At 44.4% G+C, this 14,773-nt stretch overlaps 1 protein-coding gene across 1 annotated transcript in view; it reads left to right on the plus strand.

Moving 5' to 3' along the window:
- Positions 1–14,773, plus strand: part of LOC147688587 (elastase-1-like) — a 181,193-nt gene that overhangs the window by 137,043 nt on the left and 29,377 nt on the right. The gene's annotated exons all lie outside the window — the stretch shown is intronic.

The raw sequence follows: 14,773 nt of genomic DNA on the forward strand, positions 1-14,773 counted from the left end.
ACTTACAATGAAACGATATTATATGCAGTGAAATTGTTTCAGAATGTGACCAGAAGATATCATAATATGTCACTTCAAGCCATAAGGTGCAAGGAATACGTGGTAAACATACCAGTATGCAGGCAAAAATGTTCCTGGGCGCGCAAAATGGCGGCCGCGCCGTGTGAGGAGATATTTCGCTTCAAATATATGCCGCTGTTGAAGTAAAACAATAAGCCTGGACCTCGGGGGAGTTGTAGAAGCGGTCCAAGGTTTTATCAACTTGCATATGCAGGCATGAGGAGTAGACCGCATTCGCCTTTAAGGGAGAACTACTCCGTGTCGGGACCCACAAAATGGCTGCCGCGAGCACCGTGTGGTAAATAAAAATCTACCTGCGGAATTTCTATGCGGTAAAGTTCAATAAAATAACTCAATCGAAAATGAGAGGCAGAGTCCGTGGCATCTGAGTTTATAAGGGTTTTATTCCATAAATGGAATTGGTTCGAACCAGGTATCGTGTTCCATCACCACGAGGGTTCAGGAAGGGATAAACAATGCTTTATTAACAGAGTATAATATATATAGTCAATGCATACAGTGGTGATGGATACAGAAGGCGTAACAGCTGAGAGAAACGAGATAAGACCACATGTGCGTAACAGAAGGCGTGCACGAGGGTGTACACGGAGGTGTGTGCTAGAAACGTCATAGAGAAGTGTCACAGGTGGGTGGATCCATAGAAGAATCCTGCAGTGTCAGCAGAAATATATGGCAGAGATGCGCGCGCAGCAGCATGACGTGTGATTGACGTGGAACTGGCGGGTGAAGGGGACTTGACATTTAGCATTACATGTGGAGACAGAAGTCTGGCGTGTCAGAACAACCCAATCCCAAATCATATCTGGTATCTTGTGTTTGAGGAACTGTATTATCTAGAAGGAAAGGTCTCTTGGGCAGAGGCTATTCTATACTGACTGCTAGTGCATGCATATGCGAATACGTGTCTACGTGTAATGCGAGGGGGCCATGGGCCTACCATGGTAACAGCAGCAATGAATTACTTGCACAGAGACAGAAAGGCCGGGCCCTTTGCTCTGCAGCTGGGAGGATGTTTACCTAAACTACTAGACAGGAATGTATTTTCGAGGAGCGGAGCAGATAACTTGAAGGCAAAATACAGTTTTGGCAGGCAAGCAGGCCGAGCCGGGCACTGCTCGCCGCGCAGGGAGTAAGGTAAAGGTCAGGGGTACAGATCCAGGTTGCAGCTTTTAGAGGCAGAAGGCAGAAAAGGCTCAATGGCAGAAATCAGGGCCTAGCTCGCCAGAGCCAGGAAACGTGAAAAGTGCACCATGTAAAGACAGTGGCAAGGCATACTTAGGAACTGAATTATCAATCCATTCATGGTGGATCTGAAAGAGGACATGTTAACTTTGGACGCAAATGTATTTGCGTCTTTCATAGCTGGTTGTGGAGGGAACATACATGTACTTGAAGCACGTACATGGAGCCGTTGGGGTCTACGTTAGGGGACACAATTGAGCATAAAAATTCATATTACCTCATTCCCTCCTTGTCCCCTACGGACCCTTCATGATATATCAATCCTCATTAATCTATCAATCTGTTCATGTAACATCATTTGCTCTTCCTTTTTCAGGCGGGATTTAGAACGTGAACTTGAATGAGGAATACATGATGTGGCGCACAAGCCGCAAATCGCTGGCCCACACTGCAGACATAGACAACAACTGAATACTATGAGAAGGGCTATTCCGAGGAAAGATAGGACTTTCCATCCCCAGGCTGATAACACGCTCCAGAACCAACCGGACCAAGTCCAGGTGCCTGGATTCTGGTGTATCTGACTTGCAATCTTGTGAAGACGGGTTATGGCTCTATATACTGATGGGGCGTTTTCTGGAATGAAAACACAGCAACTCGATCCGATGACTCTACAAGCTCCGCCCCTATCGGCCAGGATGACGTCAAGAACAAGACGATTCTGAAGGACAACAATCCTCATAGCAGACTGTTCCTCTGTTAAGTTACCTAGGGCGGAAGTAGTTTCATTCACTACTGCTTCAAGGGTTCTGGTCAATCTACATATCAGTTTACTATTAAAGACAGCACCTAAATAAGGAAAGAATCCTTTATTGAAGTCTGTGTATTGCTCCCATGCTGTTTCAGTATAATCGACAATCGGGAGATCTCTCTTGGGTCTATCGTGTACTAGATGGGAGTCCCTATGATAATCAGGAGGGGCTAGGAAAACAGGTGGCAGAAGGAATGCAATGTAACAAGTACCATCCCAATCTAGAGGTAAGCGCATGTATGCTGTATGGCCACAAACGAAATAGGAATGACGGGAAGCTTTGAATGTAGACTTGCCTTTATCACTGAATTCGATAACAGTGGTACATTCACTTTGACCTAGGTGTACTGAACCATTCTTTCTGACACATAATTCACCTTTGACTGGTAATACTGACATAGCGGGCAAAACTGGTTTGGCTTCGGACTCAACATTCAGAATCATGAGGTTAAGTGTAAAATTACCTAATCCATATACTTCGTTTTCTAGATCGGTCCCTGTCCTTTGGGGAAGACCCTCCTTGTCAGGGAAACATACTTTATGCAAAACAGTGTTCAGATTTCCCCATACCCAATTGCCTTGGTAAACTACGGAATCAGAATCTAAGGAATTAATTAAACTAAACCATGCACCACAGGAACCATTGTGTGTGAACGGATAAGGAAAGAGGGGCAGAACTCCCTTGAACTTCTGATAGGGAGGGAGTCGGCCACATATCCAACAGTTGGTAGCATTGCTGGTCTGATGGGAATGGTGTAACATACTAATGAATGTATTGTTGCGCAGCGCAAGTCGGTAAGATAACTCGTGAGGGGGTAATTCACTGAAAGTGTGCTCGACAGTGTCATTTGCAGAAGAATGTGCACGTGTGAAAATAGGAAAATATACGTGTAGCAATATACTTGCAGCAATAATCATAAGACTCAGAAAAAACATAACCAATAGTGTCACAATACAGTGACTACGGAGTGATTTACAATATTCACGTTTCTTGAGCTGTTTCTGTCTATCTCTCTCTCTATTGGGGTCTAACGGGTACATGTCAGAAACTTGTCTAACCGATTCACCTAGGGGAGGACTTAAACAATTAAACTGTCTGACTTGCTAGACCTCAACTTTGATTTATACTCCTGAGAAGGAGTTTTCTCTACCAGGGGGAGCTTTGTGTCAGTCTCTGGAGGAGGGCAGGGCTGGGAGTCAAAGTCTGGCGGCAGTCCATGGCATTTCTTAACGTGACTCGAGTGAAGCCAGCCCTTGCGGCCCTCCACTTTTATCGCTGTCCTTGTAGTCAATAATACAAGCTTCGGCTCCTGCCAGCGGGGCTCCAGCGGACTCCTCCTGTCGAAGTTCCTCACGAAAACATATTCCCCCGGGACGATTTCGTGTGGCTTCACCTCGGTGTTGTCGGGAAAGGCTGCTGCTACCTGTGAACGACATGATTGTAGTGCAGACATCAAGGAAGCAAGGTAATCTGTCAGCATATTACAGTCAATATCTGTGATTTTTCTCGGCAGAGGCGTCCCCCACATATTCGGTGGCCTGCCAAAGACCACCTCGTACGGGGATAGCCCTGTTCTTGAATGAGCTACCATTCTCATGAAAAAGAGTGTGACGGGTAAAGCTACTATCCAGTCTATGCCCTTCTCTCTACATATTTTAGCGAGACGAATTTTCAGGGTCTGATTGTGACATTCCACGAGACCTGCTGCCTCGGGATGTCGGACACAGTGGAACTTCCATTGGTAGCCTAGCAGGAGTGACACCTGCTTCATTAACTCGGACGAGAATGGCTGTCCATTATCTGAGTACACGACACGGGGCAAGCCGTACCGTGGGAAGAATTCACGTATCAGCTGCTTGGCAGTGGTCGGAGCAGTGTAATCTGGGACTGGATATGCTTCTGTCCAACGGGAAAGTGCACATACAACTACGAGGACATACTTAAATCCTCGACAACGTTCCATCTGGATATAATCCATCTGGAGGACTTCAAAAGGGTAATCGGGAGGATGAAATCCACCTTGCTCTACGGGAATGCCTTTACCTGGGTTGAACTGACAACAGATCATGCAAGTACGCACTTTCTGTTTTGCTGCTGCTCGTAAATGTTTATTGAACCAAAGGTTTTGAATACTGTCTAACATGGCTTTTTCTCCTAAATGTGCTGGACTATGTACTGTGTTAATGATAACTTGAACCATAGAGTCGGGGAGAAACCATGTAGATTTTCCCTTCGTCATCCATCCCTGTTCTGTCTGGATCCCTCCTAGTTGATTTCGTCTGGTGTAGCATGTGTCTGGATGTCAATTACATCTAGGGCGGGATCCCTAACTGTCATGCAATGTGTCGGTGTCAGTACTACTGTCTTTGTCAAATCAGTTGTGTGAGTCTGAGTCTGAGCTGTAAGCTTGGCTGTTCGGTCTGCCAGGTCGTTACCCTGGGAAATGGTATCTGTGACTTTCGTATGTGCCTTACACTTCATGATGGCTATGGCTGTAGGCAAATGTATTGCTTCTAACAGAGCTTGAATGAGGGGTCCGTGCTGGATTTTGGCACCGTGAGAAGTTAAAAAACCTCTTTCTTGCCAGAGTACTCCGAAGTCATGTACGACTCCAAAGGCATAACGGGAATCTGTGTATATGTTAACTTTCTTATTCTTGGCTAGAATACAGGCTTGAGTCAGAGCAATGAGCTCTGCTGCTTGAGCTGACAGGGTGTCAATACGATGTGTGTCTATAACTTCAGTTTCTGTCGTTACTGCATACGCGGCCACTAACTCTCCTGTGCTTGTTCTCATACATGAATCATCCACATAAAGTGTCAGGTCTGGATCTGGTAATGCGGTGTCTGTCAAGTCTTGTCTGGGTTTCGTCGTAATGGTAATGACTTCAACACAATCATGTGCCAAAGGGTCTGTCTCACTTAGTGGCAAAAGTGTAGCTGGATTCAATGTATTGCAACGTCTGATTTCTATGTGTGGCTGAAACAATGTCAATTCATAACCTGTCAGTCGTGCTATAGTCAAGTGCTGAGTCTGTGTACGGTTTAAAAGAACTTCCACAGAATGTGGAACTTGTACTGTCAATTGATGTCCTAACACTATGGCATCGCTTTGTCTGATTGCAGAGCTGTTGCTGCTACAGATTTCAAGCACGCAGGCAGAGCCTGGGCTACTGGATCTAATGTACTAGAAAAGTAAGCACACGGTTTGTGTGAACCTGCTTGATCCTGTGTGAGTACTGACAATGCAGTACCTTCGCGTTCGGTGACAAAAAGTGTAAAAGGCTTACTGTAACATGGTGTCGCTAAAACTGGTGCTTGACATAAGGCTTTCTTTAAGTCCTCAAAAGCTTGAGTGTGTTCCTGAGTCCAAGGGAGGACAGTCGATGACGCTGCCTCCTGTGTTGTCAACTGTATGAGTGGCTTGGCTAAGAATGCATACTGAGGGATCCATTGTCTACAGTAAGAAGTAAGGCCTATGAAAGCCCGTACCTCCTTTTGTGTCTTGGGTTGTGACATATTTACAATTCTGGATGCGGTCAGGTGTTAGCTGTCTCCCCCCTTTGGACAGCAAGTGCCCAAGGTACACCACTTGCTGAACACAGAATTGTAGCTTCGAAGGAGACACCTTGTGTCCCCTGTCAGCCAGGAAATACAAGACTGTCAGCGATGCTTGTTCACATTCAGATTCACTTCGGGCGGTGATCAAAAGATCATCGACATACTGAAGTAGGGCGGTATTAGCAGGCATGTGAATACTGTCAAGTTGTTTTTTCAATGCTTGGCTATAGATGCTGGGGCTTTCTGTGAATCCTTGAGGTGCGCGTGCAAATTTGAAGCTTCGGCCATTTAAACAGAATCCGAACAGATATTGGCTATCCGGATCAATGGGGACACTAAAGAAGGCGTTCTTCAGATCAATTACAGTAAAGAACGTTGCCTCAGAATCAATAGCTGTCAATAATGAGGAGATGTCTGGGACCACAGGATACTGTGGCACAATACATTTATTCAATTCGCGTAAATCGATAACTAATCGATAAACTGGGGGTGCATTTGGATCAGTGCGTTTAAGAATCGGAATGATAGGGGAATTACATAAATTTGAGTCGGTTTCTACAACCACTCCTTGTGCAATGAGCTCGTCAATGATTTTCAGTAAAGCCACTACAGCATCTGGTGGTAACTTGTATTGTCGAATTCGTGGTAAAACAACACCTTGCTTGAGTGTAACTCGATATGGTGTAATGTGCATACAACCTACATCAGTGGGGCCTTGTGCCCATAAATGTGCAGGAACATTCTGTAATCTGGGATCAATATCTCTCAACACATAGTGACCCTTAAAGTCACGCAAAAACAATCTTGCTCCTTCCGGAGAACAACATATAACAGCTCCTAGAGCTTTCAATGTCTTGATACCTAACAAGTTTTCTGGACAAGACTTCGTGAGTAACAAATCTGTAGTGCGAGACAACGGACCAACTGCAAGGGGAACTGGTTTCGATACTTCATTAACAATAGGCTTTCCTGAAAATCCAAGGGAAACATTCTGCGAGCCTGAGAGGGGTGCCCCTGGAACCTCGTCATGACTGATTGTCGTCCTGCTTGCCCCTGTATCAATCAAAAACTTTCTATCTTTCCCTAATACCTGACAATGTACATAAGGACCCTCTTGATCTACAGGAACCTCAATAAGAGGCAAGCCAACCTCCCTCTCTAGGCTGTTTCATGTGTATCGCTGATAATCGGGATAATCAGTTTGTGCATATTGGTACATCTGCTGAGTTGCATGTTGTGTTGCGGCAATCGGTTGTGGCTGTGGTACCGCTACGGTCTGTACTGTCTGTTGTGGAGCATGCATAGGCTGTGCATTCTGTGGTACGTGTTGTTGGACCTGGTCTTGTCTAGGTTGACGTGGTCTTTCTTTAGTTTTACCTGTAGATATATTGTGTTTTAAAACTGCACATTCATTTACATAATGACCTGGCTGTTTACAATAGTTGCATGTCCCTTTAACCGGAGCTGCTGAATTATTGGACTGTGTCATGCCCTTTTTCTGTCCGTCAGCTGAAACTGACTGAGCTACTAACATTTTCATTTTCGTGTCTTTCATACGTCTTTGTTCGTGATCATGTTCTTCCCTAATTCTGTTCTGGTGGTACTGTAACATCTGTAACATTTGTGAAGGCGTGTTTGCTTGCCATGTGCTCTCGACTTTCAATACACGATTCTTAACTTGGGGCAGGGAATTCTCGACTAATTTGGATACAAAAAGATGCGGATATGACTCGCTACTTGCTTTTAGGCCACTATTAATAATAAAACATTTCTCAAATCGGGAATAAAAATCACTAGTGTCTTCATCGGGTTTCTGTTTGCAGGCTGAGATTGCATCCCAGTCCTCCTTTTTAGTTGCTAATAAACGTGGCAAAACCTGTACTAACAATCCTGGTAAGGCTTTAGTTTTGTCCCCAAGCCCTAGGCCTGGGGTTCGAGTCGTTTCTTCATTTTCTAATGCAGCCCAATCAATCTTTTGCTCTCCCACCTCCCATTCTTTTTCTTTGAGTTTCTCGTAAGTACCGGCAGGCAGTAATACTTTCAATATTTTCATAATGTCGGGATAGGTATAATCTCCCATGAGTAACATGTCTTTTATTTCACGGTGAAAACCTGCAGGGTCTTTATCATGACTAGGTACTATTTTCTTCATTTCCAATAATTCCATTTTAGTTATAGGCGTGTACACAAACACACGTCTAAGGGTATTATCATCATTCCTGACTGGATGTACTTCTCGCAAGGGATTCTGTCTGTCTATGTAAAACATTTTCCTTTCTGGGGGTGGAGCTGAAACAAACTGTGGATTCAGGAAAGCACTATATCTGTGTCGATGTTCTAGAATTACCTTAATTAAATCGGTACCTAGGCCTCTCTATTTATTCATTGGTAACTCTATTAGTACATCAGGTAAGGGACCTGGATCAGAATGTTGGCTTTTATACAGCAAAAGAAGATGTTGTATCATGTACATACCAGCTAGTCGCTGTTCGTCTGGGGAAAGATTAAAAAATGTTTGCGCTAATGCGTCATCATTATATTTATCAGAATTGTCAGCCCATTGTACTGCTGACCTGGCTAATTCTTGTTCATCCATGGAATTGAGTACATGGTACCCCATTCGTTCTTGAAGTATTTTATCGGTAGCCTGAAATAGATGTTCAGGAGTCTTCGGGTTTGACATAGCAGAGTGAAAAAGTCTCTTGCTCTCTGGACGTATCGGTTTATTAAAGGGTCTACCCTTTCCTACATATGCTACCGTACCCATGTCTTCTTCTAGCTCATCCTCCTCTGAGGATTTAGGCCTGTCACTGTCTGCTTCATTTCCAGCTTTCTCCCTTTCATGATACACTGTTATTTCTTTACGAATTTTTCTGTACATGGCCTCTATACATGTCTTTTTATCATGTTTTCCGTCTGCAATATTCTGACCCCATGTAGTTAATACCTCCATCTCGTCTTTATCTACACCAGGCCGGTCTCGTTCTCTTATGAAACAATTTATGAGGAATTTTAAAATCATACTTTGAGTGTCTACTTTCTGATATGCCATGGCCTCTTGAATACATTCCTGACCCTCCCCTGTCTGAACAAAACGATATATCCTGTCTAGATAATCTGGCATTCCTGGGAATAGAACTAAAAAATTTGCAGCACGTCTTAGACGTATCGAGGCTAATATCATGCAACCGTCTTCGCCTGGTACTGGATCATATCTACAATCTGTAAGAAACTCTCTAAGTTTTTCAATTGTCGTTGGTTTCGGAGTACGTTGCATTGCTAGTTCTCTTACAGTTAATCGGTGTACTGGTGGCGGGGTACGGAAACCTCCTGATGCGCCTCCTGAGGCGGAGGCTTGACCATGATCTGTCTGTAGGGTCGGTGCCTGTTGTAACTGGGTTGGAACCTGACCTGTGCCAGGCCCAAAAGGATTAAGCGGATTAATAGGATTAATAGGGGGTGCAGGAAGTGGTGGAGGAGGGGTATGCTGTTGCGGACCCGGGGGCTGATGATTATGGGGTGGTACGGGTACATGGACAGGTACATTGGTATATGCGGGAGCTACGTCGTCTAAATAAGAAGAAAGGAAAATATCTGCTGCGGTCCTGTGACGTAATTTAGTCGGAAGCATGGGGGGGGGGGCAGATTCTTTGGCGTTTCCGGGGTCGCCTTGGGCAGGCCCTCGGCCAGGACTGGATACAGTCCTGTCAATTCAATTCAATTCAAGAAAACTTTATTTGGATTGCAAAAAATCCATGAAAGTCACACATTACATAAAAAGAATACATTTTTTTAAAAATAATTTACTCAATTTCCATAAAATAGTTAAAAACTGCAATTGGTTTTCAAGAAATTAATGTAAGCAATCAAAGTCAGATTATTAAAGTGCGTTCCAATGTGCATTCCAATTAGCTAAAGTGCTATTGCAAGGGAGGCTTTTTTAGGCACGTGAGCATTTCAGGGAGATTCCATAGATTTCCGTGCATAAAAGATGACTTTCAAAAATGAGCTTGCACGAAAAATCAGTTCGTCATTTTCTAATCTTAAAAGCATGAGATATGATTGAGTTAGGGAAACTGGTCTTTGTTTTTTTAAAATATGGAGCTAAAAACCACTTGATATATTTTATAAAAAATTTACAATGAAAGAAGAAATGTAGGTCATTTTGTCTGCTATGTCCATCGCAAGGGCAAGGGCTTAACTCATGTCCAAAGTTCATCGTGCTGTGGCCCATGGGGAAACAGAGTGAGTATTTTATAGTTCCAGCTCTTAGGCGAAATAATAACGACCTTTCCCAGTTGGTCATAGGGAGTCTTAAGTATAAAGGTATTTGTTGTGGAGATAAGTCATTGTTTATGTTGATCACATATGATTTGACAGTTTGTTTTTGTAATTCTATCTCCAACCTCTTTTTCCTGAAGAGGGCATAGAGTTCAATTTGTATGTCCTTTTTGTCCGTGCTCTTAATCTGGGAAGGATCGTTAAAAAGATGAGTTTTACCGATACTGTCTAGGCTTTCCTTTGTTGCCCGAAGCCACGGGATACTCATACCTTTGTCACAGTTTAGACATTTGAACACAATTTCCTGTGTTAAGGTAGCACGTTCATTAGCCCAAATGGACAACCAAAATATTGCAGGTCGCGTGGCAATAAAGTCGGTTATGTTGACAAGTTGAGCTCAGCATGGCAGATGTACCCGGAAGAGGAAATTGGAGCTCCAAGAAGTTTTCTACATAACTGGTTTTCTTCTGTCTGCAGGCTAGATGGGCTCACTATCCCCCAAATCTCTACGCCATAGGTTGAAACCGGGACGCATTGCAATTTATAGATTTTCACAATTGCCTTAGTTGTTTCTGACCTTTTTGGCCGAAGCAAGGCAAGGATTGAGTTTATGGCCTTTGAGAACTTGCCTGTGGCGTGGGCGAGATGCCCACTCCACAGGCCGTTCGCAGCAAAGACCATACCTAAGTAGGGGAATGATTTGGTGGAGTGTAACTTCTCTTGACCAATCGAGATGGAGATGAGTTGTTTGGCCCCTGGCCCACATGTCATGATAAATGATTTTTTTAAATTCACCTTCAGGTCCAGATTCCCCATAAAATGTGCAAAGCTCTTGACCAGGGAACGGAGACAATTCGGTGTTAGGCCCATGATCACCGCATCGTCTGCATAAAGGAGTGCGGGTAGCAGGTTCCCTTGGATTTTCGGGATTGTCGTCTTTTTCAGTCCTGTCATAATGGCACTAGTTTGTCTGTCTTGTTGCTCCATTATAACTCGTTCTCCTTCTTCTAGTAATTCCTTTTCTTTGGCTTTTTCGGAATCCTCTTTACTTCTCTCTGCTTTTCTGAGTGCTTTCTCTGTCCGTCTATGCGATTCTTTACGCCATAATTCAATGGCATCTTTCTGTGACTGTCTGGCTTTCTTTTTCCATAACGCTTCCTCTACTGTCATGATGCATGCGGCATCCCATGTCCCTGTAGCGGGCCATTTCAGATTCTCTGCTAAATCTTTGGTGTAGTCCACCCACAAGTCGAGATATAATACGGCATCTAGGCCGTGCTTGTGGTACATAAAATATCCAGGAGTGTCCCTGGGTGGGATGGGAACAGCTTCCTCGAGTATTCCTTTCCTAGTTCCTATCTGTTTCAGTTTAGAGAACAGTGGCATTTTGAGCCGTGGTACTTGATACTTGATACTTACTCGGATTTGGACACCACTAATACAATAAACACAGTAATGAAAATCAAACAATCACTCATACCACGACATTTAAAACACATTGAAACATTTCGGACAACGAACAATAACTTAATAGCTGAATACTTGATATACTGCTAAACAGTACAGATACACTGCTAAACAGTGCAGACCGGGTCTGTGTACCCAAACCCGTCTTGACCGGACACAAATTAATGCACCCGTCTAGATGCGTCTCCAGCAACGGTACTCACCGGGAAGCACGGAACGGAAGGCCTCGGAAACTCGACACTGGACTGGACCGGACTGGACTCGACTGGACTGGACTGGACTCGACTCGTGACGTAGGTACTTCGGAACTTGGTGGGCCTCTGAACACCTCGGACCTTGCTCTCTCGGCTGGGCTCTGGTCGGGATCCTCCGCACTCCTCACCGCCTTGTCTGGGTGTCGATCGCAGCCTCAGTCACCTCCGTTGGCCTGAGAGAGATACAGGAAATCCTGCGGGTACGCGTAGTTGTCCGTCACGGCTGTGGCAGGGGACCAGGCCTGCAACGCACCGCCGGCGCGTAAGGTGGGGGAGGGGTCCCTGTTCGGGCGCCAATTATGTGGTAAATAAAAATCTACCTGCGGAATTTCTATGCGGTAAAGTTCAATAAAATAACTCAATCGAAAATGAGAGGCAGAGTCCGTGGCATCTGAGTTTATAAGGGTTTTATTCCATAAATGGAATTGGTTCGAACCAGGTATCGTGTTCCATCACCACGAGGGTTCAGGAAGGGATAGACAATGCTTTATTAACAGAGTATAATATATATAGTCAATGCATACAGTGGTGATGGATACAGAAGGCGTAACAGCTGAGAGAAGCGAGATAAGAACACATGTGCGTAACAGAAGGCGTGCACGAGGGCGTACACGGAGGTGTGTGCTAGAAACGTCATAGAGAAGTGTCACAGGTGGGTGGATCCATAGAAGAATCCTGCAGTGTCAGCAGAAATATATGGCAGAGATGCGCGCGCAGCAGCATGACGTGTGATTGACGTGGAACTGGCGGGTGAAGGGGACTTGACATTTAGCATTACATGTGGAGACAGAAGTCTGGCGTGTCAGAACAACCCAATCCCAAATCATATCTGGTATCTTGTGTTTGAGGAACTGTATTATCTAGAAGGAAAGGTCTCTCGGGCAGAGGCTATTCTATACTGACTGCTAGTGCATGCATATGCGACTACGTGTCGACGTGTAATGCGAGGGGGCCATGGGCCTACCATGGTAACGGGAGCAATGAATTACTTGCACAGAGACAGAAAGGCCGGGCCCTTTGCTCTGCAGCTGGGAGGATGTTTACCTAAACTACTAGACAGGAATGTATTTTCGAGGAGCGGAGCAGATAACTTGAAGGCAAAATACAGTTTTGGCAGGCAAGCAGGCCGAGCCGGGCACCGCTCGCCGCGCAGGGAGTAAGGTAAAGGTCAGGGGTACAGATCCAGGTTACAGCTTTCAGAGGCAGAAGGCAGAAAAGGCTCAATGGCAGAAATCAGGGCCTAGCTCGCCAGAGCCAGGAAACGTGAAAAGTGCACCATGTAAAGACAGTGGCAAGGCATACTTAGGACTGAATTATCAATCCATTCATGGTGGATCTGAAAGAGGACATGTTAACGTTGGACGCAAATGTATTTGCGTCTTTCATAGCTGGTTGTGGAGGGAACATACATGTACTTGAAGCACGTACATGGAGCCGTTGGGGTCTACGATAGGGGACACAATTGAGCATAAAAATTCATATTACCTCAACCGGAGCGTCCTCGGAAGCAGAACTGCAATTACCTCCGTCTCCCGCGTCGGGAGAAACTTCTCAGGGATGCCAGTGCATAACGGAGTTGTTCCGACGGCTAAACGGGACCTCCAATGCAGGAACTGTAGGTGTAGGAAGGTGAGTCTCCCGGTGCCTCGGCGGAGCTTCACTCAGGTGCCGCCATCACCCACGGCGCCAAGCCACGCCCCCCGTGTAAGGAAAACTTCATTCCATCACCTTGCACATTAGCATATAATACCAGGCCTATTAGCTTTGTCAATGAATACTCCACTTATCATTGAATCAGCAGTTCCTTTATTCTATTATCACTTTACATTTTCCCAGAGACCAGAGATTACTATTGGCATTCTTTTTCCTTGAGATCTGGTGTTAGCCAAGATCTTTTAATTTCACTAAAATATGTATAATGCACTTACATATAGGGCCTTATTAGGATGTTGGGCGGACACACGTATCAGTATGGGAACCGCCCGACCATTGATCGGCGGTTCCGCATACCTAATTACAAAGCGACCGCACATGGTGCGGTCACAAACTTCCATTTTCCTATGAGGGCTTGAGCAGCAACCGTAAACCGCCCTTAGCACAAGCTCTCAGAGAAATGGGAGTTTGTGTGAAACCCCCACCGTCTGACTGGATAGATAGCCTGTTGGAAACGGACATCGTAATCCCTACGCCAGAACTTCCGTCTATTGGGATTACGTGCCGGTCTCCGGCTGTTTTAACTGCCTGCATTGTAATGCAGCAGTCGAAACTGAAACGAGCCTCATCATAATCAGGCTCTTAGTGGCTTTCTATATTAAATTATCCTCTTTTATCTCCTTTCTTTCTTTTTTTTCGTATTCCTTTTTCTTTCTTTTCTTTTTCTTTCCTTTGTTTTTCCTTTGATATTTATTTATTGCTTAATTTGTTTTTTCTTTGTTCCTTCCTTTATTCTTTTTCTTTCTTTATCTTTCTTTCATGCAACCATTCATTATTTTATTTTTGCTTCTTTTACTTTTCTTTCTTTCTTTCTTTCTCTCTCTCTTTCTTTCTTTTTTCCAGAGGCTTTCAGGCAATGCTAGACTGATTGACAATTTTAGGTCTATTTTAGCCAAGACCTTTTCATTTTAACAAAATTATGTGTATAACATAGTTACTTACAGAGTTGTCAGCCAGATGTCCTCTGTTAATCTGTGTTTGACATAACCCACTCCCGTATGCATTGAGGGGCAGTGTATCAGCCCCCTTCAGCCATTACGAGTTAGGTTATGCTGCCCTTTCACAGGAAACACATCCACAAAGTAAATCCAGTCAGTGCCAAGGAGTACCATGATAATTTCTGTTTTTTATACCCCAAAACTTTTTGCCTCTTGCAAATCATTTTTTTTTTTAGATTGATGAGGGCCGGTATACACCCAAGCAATAAAGCTTTGCAAACACCATGACAAAACAAAAAAGGAATTGCCAAAGGCTGGTGGCTAAAGCCAGACATATTGGCTTTGACAATGTTTGTCTAGTTATGATGAAAATCTGCCTGGATACCATAGTGAATTTGTTGATTGCACTGCTCTGTTTTTCAGGTATGGCATTTCCTTGCTGCATATGAGCTCCTTTTCTTTCTTTCTTTCTTTCTTTCTTTCTT

The sequence above is a fragment of the Lissotriton vulgaris genome, chromosome 10 (assembly GCF_964263255.1).
Source record: "Lissotriton vulgaris chromosome 10, aLisVul1.2, whole genome shotgun sequence".
Taxonomy (NCBI): Eukaryota; Metazoa; Chordata; class Amphibia; order Caudata; family Salamandridae; genus Lissotriton; species Lissotriton vulgaris.